This window comes from Chiloscyllium plagiosum, chromosome 22 (genome assembly GCF_004010195.1).
Source record: "Chiloscyllium plagiosum isolate BGI_BamShark_2017 chromosome 22, ASM401019v2, whole genome shotgun sequence".
NCBI lineage: Eukaryota > Metazoa > Chordata > Chondrichthyes > Orectolobiformes > Hemiscylliidae > Chiloscyllium > Chiloscyllium plagiosum.
Genome location: NC_057731.1, coordinates 25,382,897 through 25,403,282, shown reverse-complemented (window position 1 = coordinate 25,403,282; position 20,386 = coordinate 25,382,897). Strand labels below are relative to the sequence as shown.

Sequence of the window (20,386 nt, the reverse complement as noted above, 5' to 3'; positions counted from 1 at the left end):
TATGAAGTCTGAGCTTATTATATCAATTACCTTGCATTGCCGTTGCTAGTATAAAAGTATAAGAAAACTGTTACTTTAACATCTAAGGTTGAATGTTGTTCTTGACTTTGCCTTCTCTTGACCAGTCTGAATTAAGACAAATGCATAGTGTGGCATTAAACCATATAATCAAAGTGTCCTCTCTCTCCAAGTCTCTCGAGAGGACTTTCATCATTTACTTCAGTAATTGGTTACATGTTTGATGTAAATTCAGCAACATCTGACTCTTCCAAAGTAATATGTCCTTTTAAAATTAACAATAACAGAACAAAGGAATGCCATTTAAAAGTGGATTCCAAGTTATGCACCATTCTGATACTGAACTATAGCATTATCCCTTCATTATTGCAGGATCAAAATATTTGAACCCCGTTCCTAACAACACTGTGGGTGTTCCTTGGTCACATGAACTGCAGTTGGTTAAGAAGGTAGCTTTTCGAAGGGCAACTTCTCAAGGGCAAATAGGGATGGACTAAATGTTGGATTGGCCAATGATACAGACATCCCATGAAAGAATTTTTAATATGGATAAATACCTGACTGGAGCAAGGTAATTTCTTTCCAATTTGGAAAGAAAAAATCAACAGTGCACCTATTCTAAGCACAGTACTCTGCTGCATTTATAATGTTATTTACTGTGATAATGGTTCATAATACATTATGTGGCACTTGGATTCTAGATTAGAGGTCAAAGGTTTTTGGTATTCATTGCTGTGAAGGTCTGCTCTGTTATACATTACGGGTCATAAATCTTTTGGAACAGTCAGCTAAAAACTGCCTCTGAAAAAATCATGTGACTGTAGTGAAATCACTAACAAGCTACCTGATGAGATGATTGCTCTTTTATTGTTGACTTGAATCATTCTGGTCTACAGAAGGAGGGGCCAGGGCAATTTGAAATTCAGAAGAAAAGATCTATATAATCAGGTGGCCTGTTTAGCAACTAGAAAGTAGTCAAAACCTCAATTTTTTTCCTTAGAATTCAGTGAAAAGAGTTATTGAGTTAACCTGGGTGACTGTGTCTCAGAGAATCACATTTGATGAATATGGAGAATTTCTTTGAAAGATATTGCTTGCAACCTTGTCAGTTAAGTAATACATTTCAAAATACAGGTAGGAATTATAATTTACTGGAGTTGAGTGTCTCTATTAAAGGGTTTGTTGGGAAACGGGTTCTGTCTTTCTTTGTGTTGTCTATTACAACATCCTTCCAAACTGTCTTTTAGATATTTGTTGTTTTTATTTTGTGTAACGAACATATGCTCTTCTGTTAAGAGTGCATTGACAGCCTCAAGTGAATATGCTTATGACTGGCCACAATGGTAAACAAATTGCAAAAGTAACACTTATTGTCTATCACTTTGTAATCTGATTTGTTCCATATTACCATCATTTGGGATCATAATGCTATTGGTAAGTGACAGATGTGACTGTATTCAGAGATAGCCAGATGATCAATCAAAAGTTAAAAAAGATGCATTGACAAAAACCAGCTTGCACAGATTAATGTTTGTTAAAGATGTTCATAAAAGAAACTTTAACCTTTACTTAAAACAGAAGGTATGATTATTTGTTACTCCTACAGAGCATATTGGCAGTTGTGGGAGGCATTGAATTGCTGATTCCTACTTGGACGTTTACATGAGCAGGCTCTTAAGGAGTGGGTGTGGGTGAGACGACACTAATTGCATTGTTGATAACAGAACTTGAAGCACAGTGTTTTCTCTTGCTGCTGTTCACTGATGTTTAATTTCAGTTTTGCAACGCTGTTGAAAGAGAATTGATGATTTTAAATGAAATAATACATTGTTTTTTTTATCCTACAAATATAGCAAGTTAGTAACTAAAATTCCAGACAAGCAATCTTATTGAATCTCTATGATGGGGGTATACAATAAAGGTACTGGTCTGTATTTGACCAATGCACATTTCTAATTGCATTGTTTCCAGTACAGTATCAAGTTGGATTCACAAATAAATGTTGAAGGTACCTAATGATTGTGATGTAAGATTTTAGACTTTAAAAGAGTTAATGATGAGTTCATTGAGCAGCACTTAATATGATTATGTCAAATACACTTGGGACGACAGCTCTTGGTCTAAAAGGATATAGACTTATAATCTAGGCCTCCTCATAGTTTAAGTAACAATGTTTATCATACCAATAGAACCTTTCACTAAAGTGCTATGATTCAATAACCTACGTCGGCTTTGAAATAAGAGCCTCTTCTCATTGGATTACTAAGTGTTTGTTCTCTACCAACCTAGACCAGTCACATCCTGTGGAAGCCAAACCATGTTGAAAGGGTCCGTCATGCTTTGATGTGCATTATGGCTGCTATATTTACTGTGAATCTCTGGGATTGCGAACTGTGGGTCATCAGATAGTAAGAGAAATGGGCCAACAATACCTCAGACTATCTGATCGAGCCCACTGTTGATTTTCATTTGAGATCATTGATACCTGACTTCCAAGAAGAGACATGAACCAAACTTTTTTTAGCAGATTTCTGTCTTGGCATCTTCAATATCCATGGAGATTTATGGAAGATTTGAACTTTTATGATGGCCGTTAAATCCTATGCTCCCACCGAACCAACGAGGATGCTGCAGGGGAGGGAAAAGCATTGAGAATCATTTGTGGACTTTTCCAGTCTAAGACCCACTTTGATTTTCGACCCTTTCTCCCATTCCCAACAACAACCCAGGTCTTGAGCTAGTGCAGGATCATTGTTTTTGGTTTGAGCTTCTTTGATTGGATCATTATTGACATGTGTTTTACTTTGCATGTTGTTTCACATTTATTTGTGGCTTTTCAAGTTTGAATGCAGATGAATTTTTAGCTAGACGGGTACTATCCAGTTAGATTAGATTCCCTCAGTGTGGAAACAGGCCCTTCAGCCCAACCAGTCCACACTGACCCTCCAAAGAGTAACCCACCCAGACCCATTTCCCTCTGACTAATGCACCTAACACACTATGGGCAATTTTGCACAGCCAGTTCACCTGACCTGCACATCTTTGGATTGTGAAAGGAAACCGGAACATCCAGCGGAAACCCATACAGACACTGGGAGAATGTGCAAACTCCACACAGACAGTCACCCAAGGCTGGGATCAAACCTAGGTCCCTGGTGCTGTGAGGCAGCAGTGCTAACCACTGAGCCAATATGCTGGCGGTTATTAAAACTGTGCTCACAAAGATGCATGAGAGCTGTTAAAATCAGGTCTATCGAAAGAGTGGTCCTTATAAAGTTAGAGGTACACTGGCTCTTTGTTACATGATGATCTAAAATTAGGGATCTATATTGTGTCCTTTTGATCTGCATTCTCCAAAGATTGGATGGACAATGTCTATTTTAAATGTTCTTAAGTTTATTCGACTGAAATATGCACTCTAATTCTCCTTTTAAAATTGAAACTAATGGCTGTGTTTAATTTTTTTTTTAATGTGTAGTCTAAAATGACTAACTACAGACATCCAGGAGGTTCAGGTTCAAGTCCCACCTACTCCAGACATGTGTGATAACATCCATAGACAGATTGATTAGGAAATATAATTTTGAAGAGCTAAGGTAGTAAACTTTTTAAAATTCTGTTTGTTCCTCCCTAAAACAATAAAAAACTGATAATGGACTGTGCAGATAATGACATCTCCTGAGTCAAATTCTACACTAAATGAGGTCATGAGTAATTTACTGTTGCAACATACATGACCCATCTGTGTGGAGAGAGGTAGGATTAGTTTCTCTGGTGATGCACTAGCCTACTATTACCACCACTTAATTGCTGTCACAGCTGATTAAAAGAATTGCTACTTATGCTTTTTCAGGACTGCCACAGTGTTTTGAAGATATAGCCCATATTTATGATGCAGACTGTAACTGCAAAATTGAAAGTAAACAAACAAGGTTTATTTCACCCCCAGAGTAGTATTTGGTAACCCTGTCTACACCCTGTCTGGTGCAGTGACAGCATTTTCCAAGCTTGTATTGTATCAGTTGTTTATTGGCTTGCAATATGTCTGTGGACCATAATCATTCAAATGACAAGCTTTAGAAGGCCTTATGGCTTAAATATTGGGTAAATATAAACCCAGGAGGACCTTCTGGCCCTACATAAACCTGGTTTTACTTTAACTTTTAATTTCTTTTTAACTAGTTCATCACATATACAACTTAAATGCACAAATTTCTGGTTCTTTCAAAATATTAAGTTGATCATGGTTCACAAGACACTTCAAGGCTACAATCAAAAGTGTCATTACTTCATCCTCTATTAGGAAAACATTGACACAATGGGGCAAGACTTCCCTCAAGCTCTTGAACCCAGACACCATAATCCTGTGTGATTGGAACACTACTCCACATTCCCTGCTGTGCAGAGGGACAAGTCACTCAACAGTAATTTTTCTCTGGCGGAGCTAAGTTCATGGCTTCAGTGCAGACTCTTCAGTGCAGTTAAGATAACTGGCCTTTTCTTGGAATTGAGGGTAGCCGAGGCAATGGGAGGCCATTCAGCACTGACTTAGCAGGCCACCTTTCCAGATAAGATAGAGAATGGCTGCCTTGACCTTTTTCAAAGAATGAGTAGTTGGGGGCCACCTTTGTATGGAAGAACCCTTGAAAACCTCCACATCTGACCGGTGATTGCCGCCAGGCAGCTGACAGGAGTCCCAAAAGTATCTGAGGGACCACAAGCTGCTGTCCTAGAAAATTGCCTCTGTTGATGGGCCTGAAGTGGCCTTCAAATCCCATTCATTAACTACCCACCTTTACAGGAGAATTGTCCCTACTGCCTCCCATCCTGCTTCCAGGAAGCTGACCCCTGTGTGGGATCACACCAGCAAACGACCAAGCAGTATGAATTTTCACACCCATTGATCTCTGTACTGAACCTATCAGGAGCTCTGAAGTCTGCCCTTGTTGGGATGTAGTTTGACGGTGATCAGTTTCTGCCAGTACTTTGTTTCTGCAGCCATTATCCACATGGGATCCTGATTGGGAATGCTAGCAATTGACTTGATTAAAGGGAGCTTCACACAGACCTGCCTATTCCATTCTTGCGTCAGCATTAAAGCTGAGGGCCACTAGATAACAATCAGATTGAGAACTCTGGTTCATTTTCTTCACCATTACTAATGAATGTTGAAACTAGTTGCAACATTGTCTTATTGCTACCTGCACTAAAGAAAAACAGTTGTCACCAAGTTCATATTTCAGGTCCACATAACTTCATATTCGTGGGATGAACCCACTGAATCTTTGGATGCAAAATGACATACTATCAGGAATTAATCAGTTTTGTACTATTTCACATGGTGTAGAAATGATTAAACTCCCACTTTTGAATAACAACCTGGAAGGCAAATATGTAAATTTAATCTCACTCTCAGCTTTTTCTAATCTGATACTCTTAGGTATATTTTATTCTCCCAGCAGTTACTATTTAAACAATACAGTGAATTGATGGTTTAGAATTAAAGATGTTTTCCCAGTTGATTTTTTTTGAAAATATGTGTGATTGTTAAACTTCTGATATTACAAATGGACAGCATTATCTCACCTTACTGCTGGCAAGATGTGAGCTTCTCAAAAACCTGCAATGATTATTGAGGAAATTGGTTCTATTTTGGTCTAGAGCTCACAGACTAAATTTAGTAATAATGGTTCACATCTCATATACAGCTTCCTCTTCAGTTGTGTGAAGGTGATGACATCATTGCTCAAACTGTGAGCACTCCCATGAAACAATTCTGCTTTTGTGAAGGTGGTTTGAAGTTCCTCTTTCAACAATATTGCCCAGTTAGTCAAATCAGTAATTGTGCAGCCAAATATAAAGTATAAAATGACAGCATTCAGTGGAATGCAAAGTCCAGATCATGACAACAGTTCCTGACAAGTTTTTTGGCATGACCACGAAAGGAACTGGACTGGTGTAATACTGATTTACCCAGAACTAGGAATGTAAACATTTCACCAGTATTCGCGTCCTCTTGACTGATCTGTGCTTACCTAGTTCACCTCCCACTATAAGAGTGTTTGAAAAAGCTATCACACAAAGCTAAAAATCAGATATTCCCTGAAGATGTGTACAGAGGTCCCCAATTTAAATACGCTCGTACTTACAAACCCAATACCATAGGGGGGTGTAGTTTTACAGGCCCAACATAGGAACATTTTTCTGTGTTTATGAACAATTGCTTTACATTGTCCTGCACTGTTCCAACTTGCATATAAATTAGCTTGTAAACAGACTCCACGACGGGACCTGGTTGCAATCCGAGACTGCCTGTAGTGTCAGGGTTTTCCTTTTATTTGTGGAGATGCAGACCTAAATCTATGTGTAATGTAGTGCATGATGTTAAATAACTGCTTCTCTTATGAACAGAAAAGTCAAAGGTCGGAAGGTGATCTGGAGTCCATGGGGGATCAGTCGGTTCCGTAGGCAGGTGCTGAGAAAGGAGACATGGCTGTGGTAACGAGTCTGCTGAAAGGAGACATGGCTGTGGTAACGAGTCTGCTGAAATAACTGTTAAATAACTGCTTCTCTTATGAACAGAAAAGTCAAACTTCAGTTTGGTCCTGCATGTTAACTTCAACAGTTGCAATCTACATTGGCCACTCTCACTGGGAAAGGGAAAACAAGCTATGGGGAAAATTTGTTTCCTTTTGACAGTTGTTAAAGGATTGGGAGGAAGTGGATGAAACAACATTAGGGAAGTCAATTTAAAACAAAAACAGTATTTGGGTCAAAGATGAGAGGCACCAAAACAAATTCTATCGACATGTTTTGGGAGGGATGGAAGAGAAATGGATAACAGATGTACTAAGCACAAGTAGAAAAGGAAACAAAGAATAAAGCATGATATTAAACAAACATAGTTATGTCATACTTTTTGCATCTTCAGGATAACCCAAAGAGCTTTCCAACCGATGAAGTTCATTTAAAGTACAGTCACTAATATACTTAGTGGTAGGCAATATGTGCATAGGATGGTCTCACAAATTATGCTTAAATAATTTAATCTGGTTGAGGATAAATGTTAGTTTTAGCTTTGGGAAACTGTGAGATGGCACTTCCACCTGAATGGGTACTGTAAGTTTCTGTTTAAATTTCAATCTGAAAGGCAGGACCAGTGGTAGTGCATCTCTCTCTCAGTAGGGTGGTGCTTGTGTTACAATTCACTTGGAATAAGAGTTGCTATGGCAATGTGCACTTGCATGTTGCAATCTGGAGCTATGGATAGTGATGGTAGAGACCCTAACGTTCTTACAATCGCATGGCTGACCAGGAATGTTTCCTGTTCTTACCATCTGCCAATGTGTGTTGGAAACATTTGCAGATTCATGCTCAACCTGTTTTCTAGTTATGAGTGCACCTTTCTTGGCCATTGAATCATGGGATGAGGCTGAAACCTGGATCTTCTGACTTAAAGGCAAAAGGACTGCACCATCAGTTGCTCAGTAATTCGTTGAAATGTCAAGCCCTAGACTACCTGCTTGCAGATGCCAGTGTTAACATTGAACCAAGGCTGACAAATGAGGAGACACAAATTGTTTCTTAAACACCGTTCAGTTCATCTGTTTAAGCAGTAGACTGTGGCTCTCCACTGGATTTGTTTAAATATCCAAGCCAACAATGGAGTAATTAATTTATAATCAGTCCTGGAACTGAAATGACAGCACTTTTTTTTTTAACTGCTTCTTTTATTAATTCTGGATCAATAACCTTTCTTGCAATTATTCTATGTCAGGGTGACATTTTCTAGTCATAATTGTCCCATTTTCAGTTCATAGATGTAGTTAATATTCTCTTTCAGCTGTGCTTTGGTATTATGGAAAATAAACCTGCACAGCTTTAAAGAGTTGTATTTGCAAGCCTCTCTATTTTTGCACAACTGATCTCTGCTGATTTTGTGCAATGCAGAATATCCATTTATGAGTTCACTTCAAGTGACACTTTCTGGGATTATTCATTTACTTTGGAGCTTTTGATATGAACTCTTTTTCTTACTTAATTGAAGCACTGCACTTATTCAGTCATTAGACTTAAGTCTTTGGATTTAAATGATAAGAAAATCCATCAGGATACAGATTCAAATTGTCATTAGCTGACCAACAGCTGCAGGTTTGTCTTTATCTCGGTATTATTAATAGTTTTCAAGAATTTAATAGATTAGCTTTGTTTAAATTTTAATGCAAGTTGAATATTAATGTTTTACCACCAAACTATGTAAACTTTGCACTACAGTTCATGGCAGTAAATGTGTCTAGTGTGTATTATGGACAGTGTGTCCAAGAATAGCAGCATTTGGGTAGATGTACGGTGGCTGAGGGACGAACTGTATGATTTCAGGAAATGACTATGTTATCTTGATGTAGAATCCTCCTTTAACAAATATTTAGCTGTAACTATTAGGGTAGTCATTTAGTCAAGCGGAAAAGACAGAATTATCAATTCAGATCTAAGGTTTGTTTAAGTGTTTAAAGTGCAGTGTGTATGTTAGAAGATAAAATTACAACTCAATACTGTCTCAGTCAAAGTGACGATACATGGTTTACTAGAATGTAGTTTGTGATGGAAGGTTCAGAGACCTCGTTGTTTCAGGTACACTATATTAATTAGTTGCGCTGTTAACCATTTTCCTTCTGAGAAGAGGTGCTGAAGTATATTCAATACTGGAATGAGAGAAAGTGTATTGAACTCAGAATTAATATTGCTTACTTAATGCAAATAATCACATATGGTACTAAAGTGCCTTTAAATCTTTAAACACTTGTAAACTGAACATGTACAAAAGCTTTTACAGTCTTTTTTTGTTTTCACTAATTTACCTTTAAATTCTATTTTCTCTTTCATTATCATTTTTTGATCTTCCCTTACTAAATTCTAAAAGCCTACTTTGCAGTCCTTGGTCTTACTTTTTTTTTTGGTAACTTGATAAGCCTTGACCTTTCATGGAAAATATTCTAACTTTTTTGAAGCATGGTTAGAGCTCATTTCCTGCTGTGTTTCCCTAGTTTCAGATTGATTTGCATCACTTTCAAACAATGTAACATTTTCTCATATTATGGCCACTCTTCCCTCAAATCTCCTTTACAATGAGATTATTAATTAGGCTTTTCTTATTGTGTAAAGATCTCAAGTAGCTCATCTTTGAATGTCTTCCTTGGCATTCTAGACATGATTTAGTGCGCCATGTATTAACTATCAGGGCAGGCTCTTCAAGGAGGACTGGACCCCTATCCCCACCTGCAAGAAAACATCAGTCAGCTACTTAAGGACTGACTAGCAAGCTTCTCTGTCCATCATAAGGCTTAAAATGAAAGTTCCACTTCAAGATTGTTGCTGGAGCACAGGTTTAGAGCCTCAAACAGTGAGAAGGTAACTGCTTTCTTTTTGCATTTCGCAAGGAAAGGGGAACTGGTGTTGGGCAGGGGGTGTCAGAAGCAAAGACAAATACTAGCTTTCTGTGCCACTCCCTTGTCTTAGAATCATAAAATCTCCTACAGTGTGGAAAGAGGCCATTCAGCCCACTGAGTCTGCACTGACCCTCTGGAAAGCATCCCACCCAGACCTCTGGCCAATCCACTTAATCTGCACATCTTTGGACTGTGGGAGGGAACCAGAGCACCCAGAGGAAACCCACACAGACATGGGGTGATAGGGAAATGTGCAAACTCCACACAGGCAGTCGCTAAGGCTGGAATTGAATACAGATCCCTGGCACTGTAAGGCAGCAGTACTAACTACTGAGAACCCATCTCCACTCTATGCTAAGCTGAGGCAAATGGAAACCTTAACCAACAATCCAGTAGGCAGTTTGACCAAACAAACCACTTCTCATGCCTGGCAAGAAATCAGGTCATTATGTCTGTTAATTAGCCACTTAAGAGCCTTGTTTGGTGGTGATTGAACAGATCATCCATGGATATTCTCACCCAGCAATTGATTGCTGAGGTGGTGAGAAAGGAATGAGTGTAGCTCCAAGTAAAACTTACCTAATTAAGTTCCTTTCTCATCACATTCCTTGCCACCTCCCAGGAAGTGAGAATCATGCCCACTCTTCTGGAAAATCATTCTGTATACATTCCAGAAATTCATCCTCTGCAACTTTAGTGCTAAATACGTTTGCCCATTCTATGTTTCGTTTGTAGAGTCCATGATTGCTTTATTACCCATGTTACATTCATATGAAGATATGGGTGTACTGTACCTTTAAGAAAGTTAAAAGTTAGTAGAACTACCTGACAGCACCAAGTGTTCTGAACAAGATATAATGTACTTTTTTTGTCTCCAAGCAACCAGTTACACTGGCTGCTAGACCAAAACAAATTCAAATGCGGCCAATCAGGTTAAATTATACCCCCAAAAAAACACAAATCCAGTTTGAATTTAGTGTATTGACAATATTAAAAAACAATGACACAATCCAATGCTTTGGAGGTATAAGACTGGGAAAAATTGAACAGTTGAGAGACAACTGCCAAGCCACCAGCATGTACAGACTGCCCAAAACACAGCTCTCTTAAAGGTACCTTTATCAGTCAATGACCTCTGGAACCAGAAATCCCTCAGAAAAAAAAATTTACGGAGGAAGATACAAAGGGAAGATTTGACAGCTGTTTGGTTTCGAATTCTGAGTTTTTGGTAAAACTTACTCGGCGGTGGGGGGGCTTTATTATAGAAGGGAAAATAGGTTAGAGGAAGGAGTTGTAAATCAGTGTTAGTTAATTATTCTCTGTTATGTTTTAAGAAATAAAATTGGTACTTTTTACTTTAACTAGTTCTTGGCCTCTCGACTTATCACAGATTACCGCATGGGATAAATCGTTTCTGTGTTGCAGGTTTAAATTAGTGAGGTGGGGGTGGTTTACTGTGTCGTAACAACATGCAGTCAGAGTACAAAGAGTCTTAGAGCTGTACGCATAGAAACAGACCCTATGGTTCAACCCGTTCATGCCGACCGGACATCCTAACCTAATCTAGTCCAATTTTCCAGTATTTGACCCACATCCCTCTAAACCCCTCCTACTCACATACCCATCCAGAATCCTTTTTTAAATGGTGCAATTGTTCCAACTTCTACTACTTCCTCTGGCAGTTCATTCTGTACACACACTACCCTCTGCTTGAAAAAGTTGCCTCTTAGGTCCTCTTTAAATCTTTTCCCCTCTCGCCTTAAACCTACACCCTCTAGGTTTAGACTCTGCTACTGTGAGGAAAATGCCTTGTTTATTTACCCTATCCATGTCCCTCATACTTGAATAAGCTTCCATAAAGTCACCCCTCAGCCTGCAACACTCCAAGGAAAATAGCCCCAGCCTAAACAGCCTCTCCCAATAGCTCACACCCTCCAATCCCAGCAACATCCTTGTAAATCCTTTCTGAACTCTTTAAAGTTTCACAATGTCCTTCCTATAGCAGGGAGACTAAAATTTAGCACAGTATTGCAAAACTGGCCTAACCAATGTCAACATCACCTCCCAACTCCTATACTCAATGCTCTCACCAATAAAGGCAAGTATATCATACGTCGTCTTCATGATCTTGTCTACCTGCATTCCAAGGTCTCTTTGTTCAGCAACACTCCTTAAGATCTTACCATTAAGTGTATAAGTCCTACCCTGATTTGCCTTTCCAAAATGCAGCACCTCACATTTATCTGCCACTCCTCAGCCCATCGGCCTATTTGGACAAGGACCCATTGTACTCTGAGGTAACTTTCTTGGCTGTCCACTGCACCACCCATTTTCATTTATCTTCAAATTTACAAATCATATCTCCTATGTTCACATCCAAATCATTTATGCAAGTGACGACAAACAGTGGACCCAACACCAATCCTTGTGGCACACCACTGGTCACAGGTCACCAGTCTGAAAAGTAGCCCTCCTCCACCACCCTCTGTCTTCTACCTTTGAGCCAGTTCTGTATCGAGATGGCTAGTTCTACTTGTATTCCATGAGATCTAATCTTGCTAACCAGTCTACAATGCGGAACCTTGTTGAGAGCTTTACTGAAGTCCATATAGATCACATCTACTACTCTGCCCTCATCAATCCTCTTCGTTATTACTTCAAAAAGCTCAACTAAGTCAGTGAAACATGATTTCCCATGCACAAAGTCATGTTGACTCTCCTTAATCAGCCCTTGCCTTTCTAAATACATATTAGATGGGATCCTGAGGGACAGGATTTATAACTTTCCCAACATTGATGTCAGGCTCACCAGTCTGTATTTCCCTGGCTTTTCCTTACCACCTCTCTTAAATAGTGGCACTACATTAGCCAACTTCTAGTCTTCTGGGACTTTGCCTGTGGATATCAATGATGCACATACCTTGGCAGGGGCAATCACTTTCCTAGCTTCCCATAGAGTTCTAGGGTGCACCTAATCAGATTCTGGGGATTTATCCACCTTTTTATGCATTTTCACATGTCCAGCACCACCACCTCTGTTGTATGGTTATTTTTCAAGATTTCACTATTTTATTTCCTCAGGTTCTCTAGCTTTCACATTCTTTCCCACAGTAAACACTGATGCAAAATACTCATTTTTGTATCCTTCCCATCTCCTGCCATTCCACACATAGAGAGCCTTGTTGATCTTTAAGGGGCCATATTCTCGTATTCTCTCCCTAGTTACTTTAATGTCCTTCACATATTTGTAGAATCCCTAAGGTTTGTTTTCTTCTCATTACCATTTGGTTCTTCTGATTGCCTAAAACTGGTATCCTCTTATTCTTGATCTTAGCAGTTATGGCTTCTCCAGTCCAATCCTCTACCTGAATTTCCTTACTCTTATAGCCATTTTCATGAATCCTTTCTCTATGTTTCCATTTTTTTCACTCCCTTCCTAAAGTGCTGTGCCCAAAATGGGATGTCCTGCTCCAGTTCAGAACTGAATGCATGTTTTATAAAGGTTCACTATAACTTCCTTGCTTTTGAACTCTAAACCTCTGTTTATAGAGTGCTGGATCCTGTATTTTTAACTAACTGCTTTCTTGACCAGCCTTGCTACTTTTCAATGATTTGTGTTCAATGATAACTTTTGAGTTCAGGTTCATTCACCAAGAAACTGAACTGAGTAGAAGATTGTAATATAAATGGCAGCAGGTTCCCATTTTTAATGGATTTCTTTATTGTTAATATGGAGCAAACTTTACATAATTGTGTATCGTGAATGGATTTAATAGTTTGCTTTTTCGTGAATATCTATGCCTGGTCCTTTTTAAAAAGTGTATGCTTTTTACTCTCCAGGGTATAGGGTATAATTAGGATGACAAATCTGTAAGCGGGGAGGCTCTTTATTTACAGTAACAGCATTTCCTCTCTGACATGAATTTTGATGAGTAACTGTCATGTTAGCAGTGTCTTTATCCCTTGGTTTCTTGGGTGATTGTTAGAATTATTGGTGTCAAGCCAGCTCTATTTGCTAGCCTTGAGCAATATTTAATTGCCAGTGTATTTTCGTCATGATGGAACAGCAGTGCTGTGTGAATGATATTTCCAATTCTCATTGCAAAGACCTGTTATTTATGTTGTGTTCCTTTCATGTCAACTAACATAGCCTTGAGCTACAGTAATTTAAAAACCATCCTTTCTCATTCTGGCTCAATCTGAATCAAATCCATCAATGCCTTTCTGTAGTTTAGAACATTTTCGGAGCAGGAATCAATCCAAAGTACTTTGTAATGGAGTTAATGCAGTCTAGATTTTGTGTATGCATTGTTAGCCCTTAGATTATATCCTGTTTAGTAATGTAGTAGCCCATGTCTTAAAACATTTGCTTGAAATGATTTTCTTCCACTTGAGCACAATCTAGAATGATACTCCAGTGCAGTCGTAAAGGAATGCTGCATTCTTAAATAGACCATTTTTAACAACTGCACTGAAGTTGCTGTGCTATCACGTTGCTGTGCAAGTGACCTTGTTGTGTAAGTTAGCTACTGCATTTTCTACAGTTCAGAAGTACTTAATTGCTTTCAGAGCACTGTTGGAAGACCCAAGAATGTGGATGGAATCATACAAAGTCAGGATCTGTCCTTCAAAACTTGAGGCTTCTCTCACTGTATCTGCCACGGAGTGGCAGGAGGTGAGGGTGCAGACATGTGTTGCAAAAAGTAGAATCATTCCCTACATTGATTTTTGTTTCTTATCTTGATCATAACATTCTTTTAAAAATGAACAATTCTTTGAATTGTTCCTGAATGTGAATCAATTAATTGGAAAGTGAAGATGTTTGGATGTTGGCTGAGGACAGGTGAGCTGTCTTGCATGACAGACTGCCAACACCCAGAACATTGTTCATGAATAAAGATTACTATTTCCAAGAGATTGAGAGAGAAAAAAATAAAAGAAAAGCATACTTAATAAATTGCAGGGGTGCTTTAAAACCAGGGATTGATGAAACACTTTACCACTCAAATCCACCTCAATTAAGCCATCTTGTGATGAATTTTAAAAATTGTTTTTATTAGGTTGGGATTTTACTGGATGTCACTCAAAAGGAGAACAAAGCAAGTCATATGATAAAAGCCAACCTGCTGTCACCCAATTACAATTCTGCTAAATTTTGAAGATATTTCCATTATGTCAGATTTGTGTGGGAGAACTCACTTTGAAACAAATTCTCATGCAGCAAATGGAAATAAACCATGAGAATGTGTTTCATGTTCTTTTTTAGGGTAAGGAGGGAGTAGTATTGATTCATCTATTGCATAGCAGAGCAATACTTTTGAAATATTATCTTGTTGATCAATATGTCTTTTATATTTTATGATGCCCTCTCCTATTAGGATAAGTATACTGTGGTATTTGTGAAATGTTATTTAATTTGATCCTTAACAGTTTGAAAATTATAAATTGAAGAAATGATTGACCACTTTAGAGTCTTGTGGTCTGAGTGAATGTAGGTGATATACTCTCCTGTTGTATGTAAGCTAAGTGGTGAAAAGCTGGCTTTGCAGCATGAACAAAGAACAGTAGTTGATGAAGTGAATGATGGTTTTAAATCACCACTTCTCTGAAATCTCATTACCACTGCAGAGAGGACCAAAATAACAGTCACTGTACTGCAGCATCACCATGGAAACTGTTGGGAATATTTAGGTCTCAAATTGCCTATATTTCTGCCATTCCCTTGTTTGTTTTCAGCTGTTCAATGTTGATTGCTTTTTCTCTTGGTTGATTGGTTGCATGTTGTCTGAACTTGCATAAATTTACTAAAATTGATTTCTCTTTATGGGCTGAATTTTGGAACATCCTGCTTGATAGAAGCATAGCGGTAGGGTTGTGCATCATGGCCAGTGACTTACAGTTCTGTTGCCACCGAAGATATCATCGGTGCCAATTCGGAGGGTCCCCAGAGGCTACCTGAACCCACCAGTATCTTAATAATCTTAGGTTAATCTGGATTCTTAAACCTCACTGGAACCCTAAGGTTATTCCAGCAATGAGCTGGGTGATGTGCTTGTACTGCCTAATATTGACTGATAGTTGTGCTGAACAGGAGTTCTTCCTACCACGGGTGCTGTAGAAACACCATTGCCATTATGGTTTCTCATCTGTCTCCAAATTAGAGACTCTGACAGCTTGGAGGCAAGGTGAACAAGTTGATATTGAGCAGCCTATAACCAGAAAGCTTCTATGAAGTGCTCCCTTTGTGCTTGCAGCCCCAATGGTATGAACAGATGAATCCTGCTAATGGGAAGGGCCATCCTGCCACTATCAGGCAATCAGCTGGTGTGTTCCACAAGTCACCACTTGAAGCCCACTTTTTGAGTGAAAATCTATTCTGATGTTTCAGTGGGTGACTTTGATTACATGGGCGAATTCAGTATAGTGACTTAGAGGAAGCTGTGGACAGCATTGATTTTAATGATGATTTATTTTCTTTCAGATTTCACACTGATCCAGTTGATACTGACTTTTTTTTATTTTTAATCTTTTTCAGGTGGAATTCGGGATCAAGTAACTGGTTCCACTAATTTCAGAATCATTAACTGCTTTGGAGTCAGAATCAAAACGCTGGCTTTTTCCGGTATTGAACTTGACCTGACAGGGAGCTGTATTGCTGATGCTACATTCTTCATAATGAAAATGCCAACAGGAATACCTGCTTTAGTCTAACTACAGTCTATTCTCGCAAAGGATTGCTGAGAATGCGAAATGTGCCTTTTACAGTGGGAAAGAAAGATCTGAAAAGAAGATTTCTCTACAATGCATTTAAAAGAAACCTTTGTTTAAGTCTCATGATTTGAAACACACAGCGATTTGTAAGTAGTTTTAATTAATACCTCAATTATTTACTACTTTGGGGTACTGAGGAAATCATTTATTGAAACATGCTTTTTTTTATTGAAACGTGGAAATACGTTAGGAATGTCACAGTGTATGATACTTAACATACTAAGAATGATGCTTGTTTTGCATAATTTAAAACTGTACTGTCCAGCAGAACCGAGGGCCTTTCAAAATTGTATTTGTTTAAAGCTACCTTGTAAATGTTAGAAAACTGAAGGCATTACACGATGTGAATTTTAATAGTTAAATGTAATGTGCAGCAAGACATAAATCATCCCTTGTTCGTGTGAAAATGGGAAGACAGAATCTGTTACTTTTATGAGATAACAGATGAAATGGTGAATTCAAGTGAGCATAATACATTCATTCATCCTGCTGATTTGGCTCATGTCAAGGCTCTTTATTCAGGTCTCCCTACAATGGATTTAAAATACTTGCAGATGTTGTGAAGGGATCTGCTCTGCTAATCACAGGTATGGCAGTAGGATGTTATTTTTTATTAATGTTTTTAAATAATCATACTTTATAGGTCTAGTGTTAATTACTTATGAATATTTAATATTCAATTCTTTTTATCCTCCCCTTCACATTAGTTATGATTGGTATCAAGGTTTTGTAGGGGTAAATTTGATACGGGCAACAGTGAATTGGCAGTCTATTTTACTCACTAGCCTTTTTTCAGATCCATTGATTTTAATAGAACTGAAAATTGGGTGGGGTGGAATAGGAGCAGTGATTCACTATTATCCATTTCCATTACTCCCAGTGTTGAATTTGACTCTGGCCACTTTGCTGCTTTGGTTGAAAATGATGCTAAATTTTAGAGTCATTGAGTCATACAGCACAGAAACAGATCCTTCAGTCCAACTTGTCAGCACTCACTGGACATCCCAATCTGACCTAGTCCCATTTACTAGCATTTGGCCCATATCCCTCTAAATCCTTCCCATTCCTTTACTCACAAAGATGCCTTTTAAATATTGTAATTGTGCCCACCTCCACCACCTCTTCTGGCCGTTCATTCCATATACATGCCACCCTCTGTGTGAAAAATGTACCCCTCAGGTCCTTTTCTTAAATCTTACCCTTCTCACCTTAAACCTTTGACCTCTAGTTTTGGACTCCCCTCGCTTAGGAAAAAGACCTTGGCCACTCACCCTATCCATGCCCCTCCAGCATTTTATAAACCACTAATGTCACCCTTCAGCCTCCGATGCTCCAGGGAAAATAGCCCCGGCCGATTCAGCCTCTCCCCATAATTCAAACCCTCCAACATCCTTGTAAATCTTTTTTGTGCCCTTTCAAGTTTAGCAACATCCTTCCAATAGAAGAGTGACCAGAATTGTATGCCATATTCTAAAGTGGCCTCACCAATGTCCTGTACACCCCCAACATGATATCCCGACTCCTATAGTCAATGTTCTGACCAATAAAGGCAAACATATCAAATGCCACCTTCATCACCCTGTCTACCTGTGACTCCACTTTCAAGGAACTATGCACCTGCACTCCTAGGTCTGAGTTGGCACCACTCCCCAGGGCCCTACCACTAAGTCCTGCCCTGGCTTGCCTTACCAAATGCAACATCTAACATTTATCTAAATTAAAGTCCATCTGTCACTCCTTTGCCCATCAACCGATCTGATTAAGGTCCCATTGTACTCTGAGATAATCTTCTTCACTGTCCAATACGCCACCTATCTTTGTTTGGATTCAAAAATAAATAACAATTTGTTATTTTCTGCATGCATTTTTTTATTGGCACAAGTATTTAGTTTTTATATTGTACTCAATAGAAGTTTCATTTTTCCCAGGAGGAAAGCAATTGTTGTGGTGACTTGCTAAAACAGATACTGGACAAATGCAATATTTCTCAGTGTACATTTCTCAATCCATTGACATTTGCAGTTTACAGTATTTATATTATCAGGATTTTTGAGGCTTTGTCATTAAGAAAGGTACATTATATTTTCCCTGCCACCAATCATCTCACTAGGATTTGACTTTAAGAATTTGTTTTCTTATCTGCCCTACTTTAAACGGAATACAATTCTAAGTCCACGATGAAATTTGTACTGACTTCTTTCCTAAACTAACTGTTGGTTTAAGCATTTGTTGTCTTACTATCATGTTATAACTTACTTTGAAACATTGTTTTAACTTGCCTTATATTTATCATATGATGTGCTTTTTTAGAAGCCCAAAGATTTCTACTTTCCATATACTCGAGTAAAAGTCGATCTCATGCAAAGTTCAACCCCTTATTTTTGGCCAAAAAAAATCTGAAATTTTCCACATTTTGAGTAAAGGTCATCCCTAATTCTTCACAGATAACAGGTCAACATTTGTGAGTTAAGGTACAGGTATACAATCCTTTTATCCGAAATTCTGAAATCCAAACAGCTCCAAAATACAAAATTTTTTTGTGGAGTGTGGAGCATCATTTTGGCGTGTGAATAGGTGACCTAACTCCACACCCACTTGAACCACGTCACTCAGATGTCATGTGGCAGCAAGGCCCAGCACTGGTAGGCATCAGTTGTGTCTTAGCACTCGTACTATTCACACGTGCGTCTGCTGTTGGGTTTTTTTTTATTTCAATGTGACAATGTCATTTATTCCAAAATCTGAAAAATTCTGGATTCCAAAAAAACAACTGGCCCCAAGATTTTCGAATAAAGGATTGTTTACTTGTATTATCCTGTACGTAAATGTTATGATGAGGAAATTTTTTTTGTGCTATTGTGTTTTGATGCACATTTCACAGTTATTTGGCACGAAAGTTTAAGATGCATCAGGTCAGAGTCAGGTGACAACCTCTCTTTGTGTGCAGCTCAGCTGAACTCCATTTCCCTTATTGCACAAAAGCTGCCTGCTGAACTAGAAGATAAGATATTACAGTTTCACCAGTTTTATAATCGGAAATCGGCAGAAAGAAGGCTACAAGTTATCATTCATTGGAAACATGGACGGGATGTCCATTACTCTCGACATGCTGGAGAGTCGAATTGACTCATTTTGGTTTCTGTTTTTATCTGGTAATAACCGTAATTTGTCAATTTTTTTTATTCACTTTAGAAGTCAATTGGGCTTCTGCTAATGATATGGTAGTTTGGACTGTAGCCTGAATTTCAACCCCTCAAAAGTTGTATCCATATAATAGTTGACCCCATAAGTTTAACCTTAAAAATAGTCTAAAAAGTTTGACTTTTACTTGAGTATATACGGTAACTCAACCTGTTGATATCCAGAGTCAACCACATGGCTTTCCTCTTTTTGTTCAAAAATAAAAGCAACCTGCCTTGTGCAATAAACGTAATCCTTAAATTTCTTAAATGTTGTGATGTGCCAGAGGTAAATTCTCCATTATTGCAAACAAGTTAAATTATTCCTATGCATAAAGCGTCAAAGAAGTTGTGCAGAAGCAAATGTATTACCTCCTTTTTTGTTCTGGCTGCTTTGTTTGGTAAAGAAGTCATTTGCTTGTGTGCAACCTCCCCTTTTCCCATCCTCTTTTGCTCTAACCCAGGGATCAAGGTATCATTCAGAGCAGCTGAGATTTGTCTGTTCCTATCAATACAGAGAAAAATATTCTTTGTGCACTGCAAACGGCTTTAACACGACTACAGGTAGAAATATGGGCCAAGACAGGATAACAGCCTTGAAATGTACTTGTTATTTATGCATTTGAGGTGATGCTTTTTAATGTTGTAAATGTCCCCGATGCATTTGACAGAGTAAAAGATGGATAGAGAATAGGTAAGAAAATGACATAATTGAAGAGAGAACCTTTGAGACAATAGGTAGCAAATCAGAGTTTGTCGGGTGGCACGGTGGCACAGTGGTTAGCACTGCTGCCTCACAGCGCCAGAGACCGGGGTTCAATTCCCGCCTCGGGTGACTGACTGTGTGGAGTTTGCACATTCTCCCCATGTCTGCGTGGGTTTCCTCCGGGTGCTCCGGTTTCCTCCCACAGTCCAAAGATGTGCAGGTCAGGTGAATTGGCGATGCTAAATTGCCCGTAGTGTTAGGTAAGG

The 20,386-nt window shown here is 38.7% G+C and overlaps 1 long non-coding RNA gene across 8 annotated transcripts in view; it reads left to right on the top strand.

Annotated features, from left to right (window-relative positions):
• The window catches only part of LOC122561137, a 125,013-nt gene that overhangs the window by 72,041 nt on the left and 32,586 nt on the right, over positions 1-20,386 (top strand). For 3 of the 8 annotated variants that reach the window (XR_006314924.1, XR_006314923.1, XR_006314925.1), the window contains 3 exons: positions 16,000-16,321; positions 16,758-16,822; positions 19,183-20,163. This is a non-coding gene — a long non-coding RNA (uncharacterized LOC122561137). Of the gene's footprint in view, positions 1-15,427; positions 15,650-15,999; positions 16,322-16,757; positions 16,823-19,182; positions 20,164-20,386 lie in introns of those variants that run through there. The other 5 variants (XR_006314926.1, XR_006314927.1, XR_006314930.1 and 2 more) reach the window with 4 other exon arrangements.